At 37.3% G+C, this 13,092-nt stretch overlaps 1 protein-coding gene and 1 long non-coding RNA gene across 5 annotated transcripts in view; one reads left to right on the forward strand and one right to left on the reverse strand.

Annotated features, from left to right (window-relative positions):
* Positions 1-13,092, reverse strand: part of LOC411048 (sestrin homolog) — a 151,836-nt gene that overhangs the window by 78,656 nt on the left and 60,088 nt on the right. The gene's annotated exons all lie outside the window — the stretch shown is intronic.
* Positions 10,177-11,942, forward strand: LOC107964278. Its single transcript, XR_003304582.1, has 2 exons — positions 10,177-10,288; positions 10,780-11,942. It is a non-coding gene; the product is annotated as an uncharacterized LOC107964278 (long non-coding RNA).

Consider the following 13,092-nt stretch of genomic DNA (forward strand, 5'->3'; position numbering starts at 1 on the left):
GTGGGCTAGGTAGAAATAACGGTCACTGAGACGTCAAAGTTTCAATTTGTGCACGGGACAAATCTTTCTTAGATGGAATAATCCTAAGTGGAATGAAAATTGAGATTAATCGTTTGTTTATTCTTTTTTCTTTTGGATGGATTTTTTTAACGATCCTTTTATTCGATCTCTTGTAATTTTCAAGGGGTGAATAATAAAATGAAATATCAGCCAGACCAAGCCTGGAAGAAAGAAGAGAGAAAGGAAAATATATATTCTCCTCTCAAAAAAGAAAAAAAAAGAAACAAGCTCATCGATACACAATTCGAGCTTAACAGCACACACTCGAAATGGCATTGCACGCAATCGGAAATTCGATTAGCCGTTATACGGTCGCGTATGAATCATCGGCCAACGTTACAGCCGTTTCACGCTCTTCTAATCGCGACTGTAAAACGAAACGCCGAAGAGAGGAATAAAAAAAGAAAGAAAAAAAAAAAAAATGAAAGGAAAAATCGAGCGGTCAGCGACGAATGACTCACATGAGCCACCACTCTTCTTCGTTGCAACGTTATTTCAGTGTCGACCGAGCGAAATGATAGGAGTGAAAGTGTAAGTGTACACGCTGTTAACACGATGCATATCGCCTGATGCAATTGTTAATTAACCAAAATCGACCGACACGCTTCGGCCGCTTTGGCCGAGGAAAAAAAAATTTTGTCTGAGTCACTTTTTTTAATGGAGAAAAGGGGAAGGGGAAAAAGCCGATATTCGACCGATTTTTATGATCGTTTGACCCGCGTGTTCACGATTGGACGAGTTATCGTGGACGATACGGATCGTTAATTAAGATAGATGGTAAGGATAATGTGAAGAATTCGTAAAATCTAATTCTAATCTCTAATTGCTTATATCTTGATTCGATGTATAGATATTAATTTCTTCCGCGATTTTTTTCTTTTTCTTTTTCTTTTTTTTGCCACGTGTCCAAGTGATTTTTGAGACGAAGGATCAGTATGTGTAGTGGAAATTTTTAATTTCTAGCTCGGATTGATTTTACGATCGATGATTTTGATGACGCTTCTACAATCGATCGAATTTTCGTGGAATTTTAAAATTTCTTCAACACGCGGTAGAAAAATTACATTTTCATTGGGCAGGTAATTTTCTCCAAAAAATGTACGTACAATGGAGGAGCTGATTAATTAATCGGGTCATGCCAAGAAGCATTGTCTTCGGCTGTCCTTCCTCACTTTAAGAAACAAGTTCGTCAATGGCGAAATTTGTTTACTTTGATTTTGTTGGCAATCCGAGGTAAATTGTTGGCTAAGGCTAAGATCGAGTACTCGGAAATTAGCACTATTTTAACCGTAAATGTTCGATTTCGCCCATGCAACTTTTGTCGTCCACCTTGTTTTCGTTCTTCGTGTGTTTAGAGGAATGACGTCAAGGGAGCGAATAACGGGATCCATTTAAACAATCTAAAACTCATCTTGCTTCGAGTCAACATTTCGAACGTAATGTTGATAATAATTCTTCGAGTGTCTTCACAAGATTCGTTGCCTATATATTAACACAATTATCGAATCTATTTGACGAATTTCAGATTTAAATAAAAGAAAAATTCGATCCCTTTCGTCGTATTATATTTTCATTAATCATTCACGCGAAGAATGAAATATATCATAATTTTATTTTCGTTATCCGAGAATCGATCAAAATTTGTGTTATCGCAAATGATAGGATTTATTAGAAGACGATTTCTTTTAAGATTATTTTTTTTCGTTGCCTATATATTAACACAATTATCGAATCTATTTGACGAATTTCAGATTTAAATAAAAGAAAAATTCGATCCCTTTCGTCGTATTATATTTTCATTAATCATTCACGCGAAGAATGAAATATATCATAATTTTATTTTCGTTATCCGAGAATCGATCAAAATTTGTGTTATCGCAAATGATAGGATTTATTAGAAGACGATTTCTTTTAAGATTATTTTTTTGCGTTGTAACCTTACTTTTCCACGTATGCATATACGTGAATTCAAAAACTACTCAAAAACAAATATTCTCCTTATCTAAAAAAAAAAAAAAAACGACATGGTAATAAAAACATTTCGTTAAAAATAAGCAACTATTAACCGATAGGTTAAAAGGAATTACGCGTACAACATTTTTCCCAAAAGAGTTTCAAGAATCATTTATATTACAATTCCATCAATTCTTTTTTCCTTTATATATAATCTTCGAAATTCTATCAAATCGCAATACGACGAATCAAGCTTCGATCAAAACGTACCTTTCGTTTCGTGCATATTTAGTAAAGAAAAAAGAGAAAGAAAAAAGAAAAATAATCTCGACCGTTTGATGAAACAAGATGGAATAAAATCGGAGAAAGAACAAGCCACGCTTTACGCAACATTAAGGAATAAATAAGTGAAGCTAAGAAGCGGTCGGCCGCGTGTCGTTCTCTCGAGGCGAGAGAAGAGGCAGGTGAAAAATATCCAGGAGAACGCGTAGTAGTACCTAAACTCGGCCGCCCGGGTAATTATAATTTCCCGTCATCCTGACGAATCTAAATGATTCTCGAAAATTGTTTCGCAACCGGTGGGCATAAACAAGCCAAAGATATCGCGTCCAACGTTAGCTCACACGCAAAGGTAAAGATAGAACTTGCCCGTTTCGCGTTTGCACGCGCGCGACCGTGTAATAGGCGGCGGTGGCGTATTATTTTTGGAACACCGGGTAGATGACGATCGTAACCGGCCTCAAACCCAACGGGCTCCAACGCATCATCCCCCATCCACAACGCGGTAGCGAAAATCTTCAGAGAGCTGGTAATCGACATTCGCCGATAAACCATTTTCGCGATCAAAACGCTGCCCATCCCCCAATGTTTATTGGAACGGATCCAAAGAAAGGGAAAAAGGAGGAAGGGGGATGTTTTCGTTTCGACCGAATACAGTAAATTTCAATTGATGGTGTATATATATATATATCGTTGCATCTTATTCTTGTAACATTGTGCCGACCATCTGGATATCCCTCTGCTGTTGCGCGAAATTTTTAACGATATGCGTTATATCGGAGGGAGGGAAATTTATTTGAGATGCGAAGAGAGTTATTTTCCATTCCATTGGTGGTCGAAGAATGAAAAATACGATCGAGACGAAATTTCAAACACGTTTGATCTTTGTTTTAAAAAATAATATTAGGAAATTCGATAGAATATTCTACTCTCTTTCTCGAGATATATCTCTTTCTTTCCAATAATAACGGTGGATGATATGTTGTTGGAAATCTCTTTACTTTCTTTCTTTTTTTTTTTTCTCGAAATTCTTAGTCTTCTGGCGAAACACACACGTTTTTGAATACATCGGGGAGATGAAATAAATGTTGGATAAAAGTTGGATAATTGCCCGGGATGATGTACGACGGAAGTGTAAATTACCCGTCCACGCGCTGGATTTTCCTTTGACACGCTACGAGATGAATGATATATTCGTTTTAACACTCGTCCTTCCTCCTATTTCACTCGCTATCTTATGTTCTATGTTACACAAAATATCGCACACATCTCAGATCTTTGATCCATATTTCGATTCGAGGATCTCTTTTTTTCCAAAATTCAAGTACGATGTTTATGAAGGGATGAAGAATAAAGCGTGAAAAAGTTTCTCGATAAACTTCGATAAATAATAGTTTACGTTGAATTACCGTAAATTTTTTTTCGTCCCTTGTGTGTGCCAACTCCTCCATCTCTCCCCCCTGATAAAAATAAGTTACTATCGGTGCTCACGTACAAAGAACAATATTTGCCCGACGAGTGTATAATCGTAAAAGATTACTCGCGTTCTGCAATCTGCTGTACAAACTTGGGAACACCGCAAACAGAAAAGGATGTTCAATCGTATTGTTTCCAAGTACTAAGACAAATATCTTACACTTCTTCTTTTTTATTTAGTTTTTGATACTAGAAGAAGAAGAAGAAAAAGAGGAATAATTAAATCAGCAGTTGCTCGTCAAGGCATGTAAATATTGATCGAAAAATGATCATTGTTTCGTGAAACAAGTTTTTTTGAAACTTTTCTTTCCCATTTTCCTTATTCAAAATTGTTAATTCACAAGTCGTGAAAGTTAAAATTTTCCAAGCCAAAAAATATGATAGTCTGTGAATCTGTAGCTTCAAGAATTTTGGAAATCTTTTTAAGATCTTGTTTAATGAATAATTCCTTTGAAAGAAAGGAAAAGGATAAGAGTTTGAAATTTGAATTTCGCGACCCATCTTTAGACTTTGCGTGTCAAGATTCGAGAACAATAAGAATTGTTCGATGCAAATAACGAACACACCTGATGAATTTGCATACTCGAAATCGAGCCGTTTTAATATCGGTGCCCATATAAAGAGGACAATCCTTCATTGTATCGATCGGCTCGTTTAAAATGACACATCATTTATCCGACGAGAGGCAAGCTATCTGTCCCTTTGATCTGACGCCAGTGACGTTCGACAAATGTACGTGTTCCGTTACTGAATCATCATTAAAGGGATACAAATTATGCGTTATTTTCTCGAGGCTGCTTCTGCATTAATCACAGTTTTAAATGGGAAGAAAAATGAGAGGAAACAGGACGCGGAATAAAAAAACGACCGATCGACCCAATTTGATTGATAAGAGAAAGATAATCAAATTTGATTTCTTAAACTTTGGCAATAAAAGAATACAAATAGTAATCCGATAATTAAAATTCGAGTTTGCCTGAGACAAATAAAATAAAATCATCGAGAAATATAATAAATTTAACCAATATTTCTAAGGATAAAATAATCGAACAATCGTTTAAAATCGAATTACTTTTTGTTAAAATTTAAAAAAATTGAAGAAACTTATTTCGGCGTTTGAATGAGATCAAACGATAAGATAATCGCGAGAATAATTAAAGCATTAAGTAAGGAGAATTAAGGAACGAGAGCAAATGCAAATTGGCCTTAATTCTCCGACTAACCGTACGTTAATCTGAATAAATATATTCATCGATCGACACGAGGAACAAATTGACGAGATGCCGAGATTTATCGACACGCTGCCGAGAGAAGAAGACCGCTCGCGGATATTATACAATCGGGAGAATATCTCGCTCGGTGTGCAACAAGTGTCTCGACAAGCTTATTCGGGGAAATATTCAAATTCGACTCCGAGGAATATTCCTTATTTTCCTTAAAAAAAAAAAAAAAAAAAAAAGGTATCTTATCGATGATTGATTGCTGTGAACAAGTTACACGTGTATACCTACTCCGTTTCAATTATCAGCTGATATTAGAATAAGCGATAATTATTGCAAAGTGGATCTATCCATTTCCTTCTCACTCCTCAAGAATTTCCTAATATTTTTCCAAATATTCCAAATATTAGTCATTTATCGCGATTGCAATATTTGCAAGCTACACTTGTTTTCCTTTTTACAAAATTTATACCCACTTCTCGCACGTAAAAATTACTATACAAGCAACATTCTTTTCTTCCCTCCTTAGAGAATCTCTCAGCAAATCGTTATTGCTCAATTCTTTTCTTTAAACATTTCATCGATGTTTATCGAAATTATTTCATTATACCGATCGATGAAACTCTTTTTCCTTTCTTGGACAAATGAAAATCAAGAATAAATAATAGATCTACGCTTCTTTCACATGTTCGACGAAATAGAGAAGAAACTCCGATTTGTTTTTAAATTAACCCCGAATTTATTTCCGTGGTAAAAGTTTCGAAAGAAAAATTGAGAGAAATGCTCGCGAAAAATTGAATTTGAATAATTCAGGTTTATTAATAGCTAAATAAATCTTGGGTATCGTCACGACGAATGCGTCAACAATAATGGCGTGAGCATGGACGATCGACGGAACGAGGGTGTGGCACCTCTCCTACGTGCTCTTCGCGTGGACTTAAGGTAAATAAGGCGATAAACCCAAGTGTTTACCGTGGTCCCAATGATGGAATCTATCCCTCCCCTCCCCCTCGCGATAGAGAGTGCGCGGCTATTAGATGTTATTACATAAAAGATAACGGGATAGCCAACCTACTTTGCTCGTGAAAGATTATCTTTTTACGTAACCAATCCACGATGATATTTAAAGCACTTTGCACTTGGTTACGAACGTGTTGTTTTACGGGAGGGATGAATACTCCTCTAATAGAAAATTCACTCGAAATCGCTTTTCCATCCGATGTTGGAATTTAAGAAAATAAGGAGAAGGAAGAAGATGAACTTACATGCACATGGATGCACATGGAATAGAAGTATATACTTCACAAGAAATAAAAAACAAATAAATTAGAGATTTATTTAACTTCATCGTAATCAAAATATCCAGATACCTTCGTGTATATATAATTTACGAGAGTTCTTTGCAATAAAAATCCATTTTATTTTCGTAAGATCAACCCTTCCTCTTCTCCAAATTTATACACAACGCTTCGAAGAAAACACTCGAAAACCCTTACTTCACTTTTCACCTATATGACAAATATTGATGTGAGAAAAAAAAGAAAAGAAAAGAAAAATGGATAACTATAAATATTAAACCTGTTGGCAAATAAAGATTCGATAAACGAATCGTTGACCCAGTTACTAGCCCCCATGACTGACGGGCCACTCGTGCGCGTAGTTGAAACGGCCCCGCGAGAAAACCAGTCCCGTTTCTATCTAAATGGCTCGCGTACCGATCCCTTATCGGAGGTATTCGACGTAATCGGAGAAGCTGTGCAACGTGTGATTATCCATCATTTTTCGAAACGTTATTCCCTCCTATTGGAATATATTGAACGCGATTTTTCACGTCGGATTAATTGAACGACACGCGGTTTATGTAAGATCACGCATTAGACCAATTAGATCTATTTGTAACGTTGCCACTTGTGTCGCGTTATCGCGCTTTGCGTACACGCGTAAAACATTTTTCTCGAAGAGACGAAAACATTATACGTATATTCGTGCATTTATGTAAATTAATAATCGTAATGAACCGTGTGTTATCGATGTAAGATTCGTTCGAGGAGAAGTTTCGAATCGTTGTACGAGAAATTTTCGTTGGTTCTTTGGGAAAGGGTGGAAGGGCTGTTCGAAGTTCGATAAGATTCTACTTTCGTCGCGTTATCGCTTTCCACTTGAGAAAAATAATCATCGCGATACTCGAAATCAGTGTCTCCCAACTTCCTTTCTTCGCTTGTTTGCATAGAAATTTGTAGAAGAAAATCTTGAAAAACGTTTGATAAATTTCAGTCGAAAATAATATCTGGCCACGTTGTTGAAAAGCCTTTCTCGAAAAGTTGGAAATGTTGGAAAGGAGAAATATTAAAAAAATCTTTCTCTTCTCTATTTTCTTCCTCCTCCACCTTTAACATTTTGTGTGTCCCGATCCAAACATCCTCGAAAATTCAAAACGGCACTTCAACGTTCAGAAGCATTTCCTATCTCTCCCGTTCGAATGAAAATAGAAACGGGTCCATAAATCGACAGATCTATTAATAAGAATCAGACGTTTCGTCTCCTTGAAGTCTGCCATTCGTATATACACGTATTACACGCTACGTGTTCTATCCTATACGTGTTCAGCTTGCGAACGATAAACCTCCGATCGTTAAATCTCCCCAAAACCTGTCAAAACAACGCACAGGCCACTTCGACAATTTCACATTTCACACGCCCAGAATTTCAAAATAGAAATACCGCATAAATCGACAGATCTATTAATAAAAATCGCTCGTTCCGTCTCCTTGAGGTCTGCCGCCGCATTTCCTGTACGATAATAACGCCAATTCCTCGATTCTGCCAAATCCTATCAAAACAAGCCGGGCCCACTCCCACAAATTTCCCATCTCCATTCAAATTAAAATAGAAACAATTCGAATAAATCTGCTCCATACATATGTGCAAACCTTCGATCGTTAAATCTTGCAAATCCTGTCGAATCACCTCGGTGCTTTTCACATTTCCATTCGAATCAAAAATCTCTCGATATAAATCCATCGATAAAAATCACTCTCGTCCCTTCTTTGAACTGTACAATATTCGTTAAAATCCGGCGGATCATCCTGACGAAAACCGCTTTTTCCACTTCGAAGCGAAAAATAATAAGTATGTAATACGAGACGACAAATATCGATAAAAATCGTATATTATTGATCGATGCCTCTCCTCGAGCAGACGCTCTTTATTTCCACGCGTTTCCTTCTACATGCTACGCGCGTTCGAAACGATAAAACTGATCGTCGTTGTTCGCACGTGCTCTCCCGTGCAGATGCACGCGTGGATACTTTTGATACGTGACATCATTCCAGCGTTCGTGGCGGCGGACACTTCGTGTGCAACGAGGAAGGAACTCTGTTCAAGGCCTGCTATGAAATTCATCGTAAAACTTGAGTAAAACCGTGCTGGACGAGGAGAAGGAATCCGTCACGATGGTAAGCATCCTCTTACGATTCTCTTTGTTCATCTTCATCTAGGCGTGACTTCAAAATGTAAATGTATCGTGGAGAAATAAATAGGTGTTTACAATGTTCGCGCAGATGTGATTTCTTTCTTTAGAGACGAGACGAAATGTTTAAGAGGTTGAAGGATCGATCGAGAATGACGAACGATCGCTTTTTAGAGGAGGAATTCGAAGGGGTGAAAGAGGATGCGGTGTCCTCGAGCGAGATTTACGAGGACGTTTTATAATAGACGAGTTCGAATTCCAACGAATTGTTGCGATTATTCCAGCTAAATCGATCTTTGAAGAGATTTAAGAATATATCTTACGACTATTGTTACCGATCCTCTCGCAAGAATTTATTTTCATTGGGGAAACACCAAGGATTGTATTCAAGAGGAATACACTGCCTCTATTATTCTTTAAAAATATACCTCGAAATTTCGAGTAATAAGTTGGAAAAAATTTAACCAACGTGTTATATACGAATGTGAAATTCTTCGTAGGAGAGAATTTTCAAATTTTCTCGAATCAAACGTGTATTCTCGATTGGAAGGGGACGTAAAAAAGTAGGAGAGGAGATAATTGGACGTAATGGCGTAACAGACGGGAAGGGAAACGAGAAGAAGAACGATGATGAAACGCATAAAACTCGTGGTGACCGAGTCGAGGAGATAAAGTTGCACATTGGTGCACAGCGTGATAAACAATGCGAAAAGGCCGGGCAAAAGGCGATAAAAGGCCGGGCAAAAGACGATGTTACATGCCGCGACGGTTGAATCGCGAGAGGATTCAAGCTTAAGATAAAACAACGGACACCGCCATTGCAACTTGAACGGACAATGATACGATTATACATCTCGTAATCACGTACAATTATAAACGGATTTCCAATCTGTAGGTCGCGACCTCAAACGCCGAGGTTATTCTTAGCATTTATTCGAATATTGGTTAATATTAGTCTGTTCTCCGTTTCAAAAGAGAGGGTGATTCTGTCGTCAGAAAGCCTTTGATCTCTCGATTACAACCGAGCTTGGTCGATTATAACCGATAGATATCAAAGGTCGATACACTGGATCGATTAACCATATATATATATATATATATATGTGTGTGTCAAGAGAGATAATTATTAAAATATTAAGTCGAATTATGCGTTTATTTTTGATTTCTTTTCCTTGTTATATTTAGCAGATGATATATTAGGAGGATCGACTGTGGAGGACAAAACTGTGAAGTAGAGAACTTCATCGATTGAAGTTTATTCGAGTTAAGTCGTTAATTTAAGTGGGGACGAAGTGAGATAGGCGACCTATCTTGAATATCAATCAAATCATTTTGTTGCTTGTTTTTGTTACTCGATACACAAATACGTATCCGTGTATATAAATAATAAAGTTTGGCGAGAGGAGAGATTAGATAGATCGTGAAAAAACAATGTGGAGAAAAGATAAGGAAAAACCAGAAGAGATATTATTTTTGGGGGGATAGGGAAGATATCTGTTCGAAGATATTAGATATATATATATACGCGTATACGAAAGGAAAGAAATCGCTCGTGGATACTTTTTGAAAATACTTCCGTTTGGCAAATGAATCGGTTCCCTCTAGGAACACAAATATCGCCGATGAAGTTGGGAAAGACGTCACAAGATATACGTATGCGGCTATCGTTCGAGAACGAGCTTCTTCTATTTGGACATTAAATAGTTGGCCAAAGATCGTATGCAGATTTATTCGGAGGGAAAATAAACACACGTGGTGGACAAGCTGACGGCTGTTGGGACTATTTTCGAGTCACGTTTATCCGCTAATTTCGCATACTGGAATATTATGTGTATGTATATATATATATACCAAATTGGAGTCACATCCGATGTATATACAAATCTTATCGTGACAAGAATCGTATATTTGTATGCATCGAAAATAAGTCAACAGCCATCTTGGAATATAGGAAATTGGTATTTATCGCGTGTGTCGATATCTTTTTCAGAAAATAGATTTATCGTATAAATAAAATATAAATTCTGTAAATCAAATAAAAAGAAATCGAAGAATTCGCAACAATAACGATCCTTGTCCAATTTCAATTATAAGATCCGAAACCGTCTTTATGATTCAATTAGATACAGTTCTCCTGCGGTATAATTACAGATAACACTTTAACAAAACGTTCATTGTATGTATATATAAAATGCAATATAATAAAAGTTTAAATTTAATTCAATATGTAAAACTTAATACCGTTGCTTCGCATTATAAACATTACAACACGATACTATATTAATTCTACATTGTACAGATATACAATATATACATTTTTAGCCTTTCTGGAAAAGGACCAAAATCGACAAAGGTTTATTCTCGAACTCGTAAATTCTAACAACTCGTTCGAGGCACGATGAATCCGTCTATTCTTTACACTCCCACATCTTTATCCACATCGATCTTTATCCACTCGATTCGTCTCTTCATCTTTTAATAAACAATTAACAACGTGGAAGAAAAGGAACGCAAAAGGAACGAAAAGAGGGAGCCTCGATCAAGATCGTATCGTTCGGATCCAAGAATTTACGACACGCGATTGTTTAGAAATCGTGAAGAGAAGCGCGGATATCCTCCACGTGGAGGAGTCGCGACAAGGCAAATTGGATTCGCATTTGGCGGGACGCCCGTCTACTTTATCGGCTACGTACGATACATCCATCAAAATGGTGCCCTCCTGTCCGAATTATGAAAGAAATTCGAAATGAAAAGATCTCTGTGAAAGAAAATTACACAAAGGATTCTCTTTTTCCAATTGGCTAGGAAGAAACTTTATGCCATCGAGCTTTGAAACTGGAAAGAATTAGTGAAAAGTTCGAGCAACTTGAGGTTCGAAAGTGAATTAATAAATATTATAATTTCTCCCGATTTTTCCTACGATTTCTACGCGTTGATCCATTCAATGATCAAACATGGAATAAATAAAGTTGATAAAAACTTTATATAACGAAGTTATCGTTAACATCCGTTTATCGATCCCGGCAAAAATCGGGATACAGATAGATTTTCTCTTGGAAAAGAAGAGGAGGACCCTGTGTGTTGGATCGCGTCTGCTAACATTTTGCATTTAGAAAAGAGAACAACGCAATATCACGACACGTGTAACGTTGTTCCTCGAACGGGAACACAAAAATCCGAACACGGCGCCGTCATACACGCGCCGCGTGTACACCCCCCACACTCGACGTACTTTATTTGTTGACAGATTTCAATTTCGGCCGGTGTGTTTACCAGACGTTAACGAGATCCTAAAGATATGTGAAATTGTTTGGCGCCAGAAATAAACAGATTATGTGTTACGTGTACAGACAATGTGTAAGAACAACCACGTTGTCTCGTGGAACATCAAGAGATTGGAAGTGTTTCTCCAATTTTTATTAAAAGAAAAAATCTATCTTTGAATGACAAATATGACTTGCAATAAACTTGTCAAAGAAATGAAACGATTCTTTCTTTTTATATAAACCTAGCCAATAATATAAGATAATTCGAATACGAATATTCGACAGAGAGTCATTTTATAACTTTCGATCAAACCGCGTACAAATTCACTTCTTTCGCTTCTGCATCTTCCTCATTGTTACATTATCATTAAACCAGATATACCCTGGTATACACCAATATATACACATCTTTTTTTATTATTACCTCGTTTGCTCGACGATTAAACTTGTACGTAATATTGTTGTCACCCGACAACAATATATCATTTGCAAAAATAATTCCTCCCACTATCTCTCTATCTCTATTATTAAATCTGTTCGCACAATCTCGATGACGAGATTGATTTATCGTCCGTGTTCGCTCCTTTTACGGATTAAAAGGAAAAAAGAGGAGGAGAAGGAGAGACGGAAACGAAGAGCAAACAACTGTCGAGCGGGAATGAGAAAAGAGAAAAGCCTCGTTCGACGCAACGGGGGGAGAGGCGAACACGAGCCGAGCCGATAATTGATTACATTTTTAACGTAAACTTATGACCCAGATGCTCGTCGTGGAAGGGAATGACTGACGAATATATATATATATTATTCATACTGGATCGAACGAGCAGGAAATCGCGCATCGTTCGCATAATAAGAGCAAACGATTATTCCTTATCTGTTACGGTATCGGCATCGCTCGCTATCGTCGTGTTCGCGCGTGCGTGTCTGCGTGCACGCGAAAAAATGCGGGGGCCGAGGCGCGTTTCGATCGCGCGGGGATGTAAAACCGGGCCGCTATTACACTTTCGACCGACCTACTTCTCTTGTTTTTGTATCACAGTTAAAGGCCTAGGAAACTCTGTTAGATAGAGAGTTGTTGCGTTTGAGTCGATAAATTTGCGCGGTCTTACGCGCAGCTTTTTAGACGTAATTCCATCAAAATCCTTCTCGTTAAATATGAGAGATCTCGCTCTTCTTCTTTTCTTTTTTCTTTTCGATCGCACAGATGATATTATTCTATCGCATCCTCGTATCGAATCGATGTGTAAATGTTTCGCGTTGTTCAACACAGTTTATCAAAGTCACGTTTCAACATTGGGCAAGTTTTAATCGGTCAAGCAACAAGTCTCTTACGTAGGAATCGAATTTCAATTTATCGAAGAAAGTTTGA

Source organism: Apis mellifera, linkage group LG4 (genome assembly GCF_003254395.2).
Source record: "Apis mellifera strain DH4 linkage group LG4, Amel_HAv3.1, whole genome shotgun sequence".
Taxonomy (NCBI): domain Eukaryota; kingdom Metazoa; phylum Arthropoda; class Insecta; order Hymenoptera; family Apidae; genus Apis; species Apis mellifera.